Source organism: Rhinoraja longicauda, chromosome 14 (assembly GCF_053455715.1).
Source record: "Rhinoraja longicauda isolate Sanriku21f chromosome 14, sRhiLon1.1, whole genome shotgun sequence".
NCBI classification, from domain to species: Eukaryota; Metazoa; Chordata; class Chondrichthyes; order Rajiformes; family Arhynchobatidae; genus Rhinoraja; species Rhinoraja longicauda.
In genome coordinates this window covers 53,316,582-53,322,581 of record NC_135966.1, presented here as the reverse complement: position 1 = coordinate 53,322,581, position 6,000 = coordinate 53,316,582, and the positions used below count along the sequence as shown (strand labels likewise).

General features: G+C 47.8%; 1 protein-coding gene across 2 annotated transcripts in view; it reads left to right on the top strand.

Moving 5' to 3' along the window:
- Positions 1-389: 389 nt before the first annotated feature.
- The window catches only part of LOC144600263 (C-terminal-binding protein 1-like), a 125,891-nt gene continuing 120,280 nt past the window's right edge, over positions 390-6,000 (top strand). Inside the window, exons 1-2 of one of the 2 annotated variants that reach the window (XM_078411838.1) lie at positions 390-485; positions 652-731. The gene's annotated coding sequence lies outside the window, so the exon portion shown is untranslated. The remainder of the gene's footprint in view (positions 486-651; positions 732-6,000) is intronic. The other variant, XM_078411839.1, reaches the window with a different exon arrangement.

The window sequence follows — 6,000 nt, the reverse complement described above, 5'->3', positions numbered from 1 at the left end:
TGCTGCCCGTCCCGCACTTACGACGCCGCACGGCCGGAGACTTGGCAGTGCGCGCAGACGTCACGCACGGAGAGGGGCTGGGCTTGGCCATGCGCGGTGACATCCCGCACGGGGAGGAGCGGTGCTCGCCGGTGCGCGGTGACGTCACGTACGGGGTGGGGCTGGGCTTGGCTGTGCGCAGTGACGTCTTACACGGGGAGGGGAGGGGCTTGGCGTTGCGCGGTTACGTGTACCGTCGCCGCGTGACGTCACGTACGGGGAGGGGCTGGGCTTGGCAGTGCGCGGTGACATCACGCACGGGAAGGGGCGGAGCTTGGTTGCGCGGCGAGTTTGGCCACCACCGCGTGACGTCATGCACAGGTTGGGCGGGGTCTGGCAGTGCGCGGTGACGTCACGGGCGTGGAGTGGGTGGGGTTTGTCGGCCGTGCGGCGCGGAGCGGCGACGTCGTGGTGCCGGGGGTGAAGTGTGTAGCTCGGCGACCCGTGTGAGTGCCCGAGGCAGAGCCGCCGCCGCCCGGCGACCCGTGTCGTGTCCTGTCCTCTCCACTCTACCCCGTCCCGCTCTCCCTGAGCCCAGCGGCGGCGCTCACGCACTTTACTGTTTATTTATATTTCTCCCTCTCTCTCTTCCTCTCTTTATACTTCCGGTAGGAACGGCCTCGCCGTGCGAGTCAACAGGAAGCAGCATGGTGTAAGGAGCCTGAGCCACTGTTGTAAAAGGGACGGTCAAGGTAACTAACAAACGCAGGGAGGGGTAGTTACCGTGGCTTCAACGAAAGGGAAGGGAGAGTGAGAGTGAGAGTGAGGTTTCAGCTCTGCGCATTTCTTGTTGTTTTAATTGCAGTGTTACTAAGATTCTCAACGTTTCCTGGCACATCCTCTGTAGAGAGATGGATGTCCCAACTTTTACAACTTTCCAGCTTTTGGCTATTAAACAAAATCACATCAAAAGCTATCGTTTCTCGCTGTCCCGAATCTACCTCTGTCAGAATGTAAATTGAACCAGATAAAACTTTTTCCATGTTTTAATAGTTTTGGTTTATGAATTCACAGTGTTCATATGACTGAACTTTCTTGTGGGTTTGGGTTTGACTTACATATGTTCCTGTTGCCAGGATACATATTTTTGCCTACTTTTAATTTTTTTTTGCACTGGTGCAGGTTTGGCTAACTCCTGTATTGAGTCTCCATTTCAAAGAACTTCTCTTGCTGCCAGATAGACACAAAATGCTGGAGTATCTCAGCAGGACAGGTGGCACCTCTGGGTAGAAGGAATGGTAGTTTGCTCCCGCGTTGGTTTGATTACAATTGAAGCAGAGCCAGATAGGGTTCAAAGATGGAGTTGGATTATCTCTGAACATTATAGACAGTGCAGGAGGAGGCCATTCGGCCCTTTGAGCTAGCACCACCATTCAATGTGATCATGGCTGATCATTCTCAATCAGTACCCCGTTCCTGCCTTCACTCCGTTCCTGCCTTCTCCCCATACCCCCTGACTCCGCTATCCTTAAGAGCTCTATCTAGCTCTCTCTTGAATGCATTCAGAGAATTGGCCTCCACTGCCTTCTGAGGCAGAGAATTCACAGATTTACAACTCTCTGACTGAAAAAGTTTTTCCTCATCACAGTTCTAAATGGCCTACCCCTTATTCTTAAACTGTGGCCCCTTGTTCCGGACTCCCCCAACATTGGGAACATGTTTCCTGCCTCTAACGTGTCCAACCCCTTAATAATCTTATACGTTTCGATAAGATCTCTCATCCTTCTAAATTCCAGTGTATACAAGCCTATTCAAGATTCAAGATAGCTTTATTTGTCATCCAATATTGGACGAAATTCAGTCACCCACAGTCCAACAATAAAAGCATTAAATAGGCATTAAAATTACACAACCCCAAAAACACACAAAAAAAGAAACATCCATCAAAGAAACATCCATCACAGTGAGTCTCCTCCAGTCCTCTCCTCACTGTGATGGAAGGCCACAATGTCTTTCCCTTCTCCTGCCGTCTTCTCCCGCGGTCAGGTTGTTGTGGTTGCAGGCCGCGCCGGACGGTCCGCAGCGGCCCGTCCAGTCTTTCAACGTACGACAGTCCCGCCATTCCGGGAATTAACCTAGTAAATCTACGCTGCATGCCCTCAATAGCAAGAATATCCTTCCTCAAATTTGGAGACCAAAACTCCACACAGTACTCCAGATGCACTAGGACACCCAGATCTCGTACGTCCCCTTTTCCTAACTTGACACCATTCAGATAATACTCTGCCTTCCTATTCTTACCACCAAAGTGGATAACCTCACACTTATCCACATTAAACTGCATCTGCCATGCATCCGCCCACTCACACAACCTGTCCAAGTCACCCTGCAACCTCATAGCATCTTCCTCACAGTTCACACTACCACCCAGCTTTGTATCATCTGCAAATTTGCTAATGGTGCTTTTAATCCCTTCATCCAAGTCATTAATGTATATTGTAAATAGCTGCGGTCCCAGCACCGAGCTTTGCGGTACCCCACTAGTTACTGTCTGCCATTCTGAAAGGGACCCATTTATCCCCACTCTATGCTTTCTCTCTGTCAACCAATTTTCTATCAATGTCAGTACCCTACCTCCTATACCATGTGCTCTAATTTTGCCCACTAATGTCCTATGTGGAACCTTGTCGAAGGCTTTCTGAAAGTCAAGGTACACCACATCCACCGGCTCTCCCCTGTCAATTTTCCTAGTTACATCCTCAAAGAATTCCAGAAGATTAGTCAAGCACGATTTCCCCTTCGTAAATCCATGCTGACTCGGAATGATCCTGTTACTAGTATCCAAATGCTCTGCAATTTTGTCTTTTATAATTGACTCCAGCATCTTCCCCACCACTGATGTAGGACTAACTGGTCTATAATTTCTCGTTTTCTCTCTCCCTCCTTTCTTAAAAAGCGGGACAACATTAGCTACCGTCCAATCCACAGGAACTGATTCTGAATCTATAGAACATTGGAAAATGATCACCAATACGTCCACAATTTCTAGCGCCACCTCCTTAAGTACTCTGGGATGCACACCATTGGGCCCTGGGGATTTATCAGCCTTTAGTCCCATCAGTGTACCCAACACCATTTCCTGCCTAATGTGAATTTCCTGTAGTTCCTCCGTCACCCTAGGATCTCTGGCCACTAGAACATCTGGGAGATTGCTTATATCTTCCTTAGTGAAGACAGATCCAAAGTACCGGTTCAACTCGTCTGCCATTTCCTTGTTCCCCATAATAAATTCCCCAGCTTCTGTCTTCAAGGGACCCACATTTGCCTTGACTATTTTTTTCCTCTTTACATACCTAAAAAAGCTTTTACTATCCTCCTTTATATTATTGGCTAGTTTACCCTCGTACCTCATCTTTTCTCCCCGTATTGCCTTCTTAGTCATCTTCTGTTGCTCTTTAAAAGAGCCCCAATCCTCTGGCTTCCCACTCTTCTTTGCTTTGTTGTACTTTTTCCCTTTTATTTTTATGCTGTCCTTGACTTCCCTTGTCAGCCACGGGTACCACTTACTCCCCTTGGAATCTTTCCTCCTCTTTGGGATAAATTGATCCTGCATTATTCCCAGGAATACCTGCCATTGCTGTTCCACCGTCTTCCCTGCTAGGGCCTCCTTCCAGTCAATTCTGGCCAGCTCATGCCTCTGTAATCCCCTTTGCTATACTGTAATACTGATACTTCTGATTTTCCCTTCTCCCTCTCAATTTGTAGAGTAAAACTTATATTGTGATCACTGCCTCCTAATGGCTCTTTTACCTCGAGTCCCCTTATCAGATCAGGTTCAATACACAACACTAAATCCAGAATTGCCTTCTCCCTAGTAGACTCCAGTACAAGCTGTTCTACGAATCCTTGTCATTCTCTTAATGTCACTTTGAAATGTTCATGGAACACCTACCTAACAGTGTGATGGCACCTCCTTCCAACACAGCAGACTGTTTTGTTCTTTTGTGTCCATCATTCAAATGTTACATCACTATCATCGTCTGTCCTGAAAAGGGCGCAAGCTGCCGGCGACAATCAGTGGGAGCCTCACTTGTACAGTAGACAATGGTGGTAGCAGAATTAGCTCAGGACACTTCCAGTTTCCAGCCCGTGACGTGGACGTATGGGGAGAAGGCAGGCACAGGTTACTGATTGTGGATGAACACCATGAATGGCGGTGCTGGCTCGAAGAGCCAAATGGCCTCCTCCTGCACCTATTTTCTATGTTTCTACGGTCTTGTCAATACAGGGAATAGAAGTATTAAAAATAAATGAAGGCAAGCATCCCCCAATTCAATATCAATGCAAACTACGATGGTTTGAATGGGTCATGAATGGGTCATATGCAAGGCTCTCTTTGATAATTCTATTGGGCCTCATGTTGTCCTAAATGCTTCAAAACCAAAAAAACATTTCTGAGGGATAACCATTGTTCTCCTTTATAAAAAAAGGGAGCCTGTTTATCCCACAATACAGCAATGGGTAATTATCACATAATTTGTGCATGAGATGCTGACTGTTATAAGTATTAGGTAAAATGCTGGAAAACACTCCTAGGTACCTGGAAAATGTTACTTTAATAATAATAATAATGATGCATTACATTTATATAGCGCTTTTCAAACACTCAAAGACGCTTTACAGGGATTACTAGAACATAGAGAAGAAAATAAATAGATAAATAAGTAAACAAACAGAAAAAGGAGACAGAAGGTGAGGTGACGGTCAGTGGTTGAAGGCAGTGCTGAACAGGTGAGACTTCAGTGATGTTTTGAATGTGGTGAGTGAGGAGGAGTCTCTGACGGTTTGAGGTAGTGAGTTCCAGAGGGTGGGAGCAGCGATGGGGAAAGCCCTGTCCCCCCAGGATCTGAGTTTGGTCCGGATGGGGGGGGACAGGAGGTTGGCAGCAGTAGAGCGGAGGGTGCAGGTGGGAGTGTGTCTGTGGAGGAGGTCAGTCAGGTAGGATGGGGCCAGGTTATGGAGGGCTTTGTAGGTCATGAGGAGGATTTTGTACTGGATTCTCTGGGGGATGGGGAGCCAGTGGAGCTTGTAAAGGACGGGGGTGATATAGTCACGGACCGGGGAGTGGGTGAGTAGACGGGCAGCGGAGTTTTGAATGTATTGAAGTTTACTGATGATTTTTGAGGGTGAGCCATAGAGGAGGCTGTTGCAGTAGTCCAGACGGGAGGTGATGAAGGTGTGGATGAGGGTTTCTGCAGCTGTGGAGGAGAGGGATGGACGGAGACGGGCGATGTTTTTGAGGTGGAAGAAGGCTGTCTTGGTGATGTGTTTGATGTGTTTGTCGAAGGAGAAGGTTTGATCAAAGATGATTCCAAGATTCCGGATGTGATGGGAGGTGGATACTGGGAGACCATCAATATTGAGGATGAAGTTTTGGGTGGATTTGGTGAGGGTTTTTGGACCAATGATGATGATTTCGGATTTGTTGCAGTTGAGTTGGAGGAAATTTAATTGAAGCCAAGATTTTATTTCAGTGATGCAGTTTGTCAGTGTAGAGTGTGTGGTGGTGGAGATTGACTTGGTGGAGATGAGGAGCTGGATATCATCGGCGAAGCAGTGGAAGTTGAGACCATGACGGTGGATTAATTGACCAAGGGGGAACAGGTAGAGGATGAAGAGGAGGGGGCCAAGGACTGAGCCTTGGGGGACACCTTGGGGGAGGGGAGCGGTGGGGGATTTACAGTTGTTAATGGAGATGAACTGGTGCCTGTCGGAGAGGTAAGATTTGATCCAGGATAGGGCTGTGCCGGTGATGTTAAAGGAGGTTTCAAGTCGGGTGAGGAGAATGGAGTGATTTATGGTGTCAAAGGCGGCGCTGAGGTCAAGTAGGATGAGGATGTTGAGGTTGTCAGCGTCAGAGGAGAGGAAAAGGTCGTTGGTGATTTTGAGGAGCGCAGTTTCAGTACTGTGGTTGGAGCGGAATCCGGATTGGAAAGTTTCATACAGGTTATTGGTAGAGAG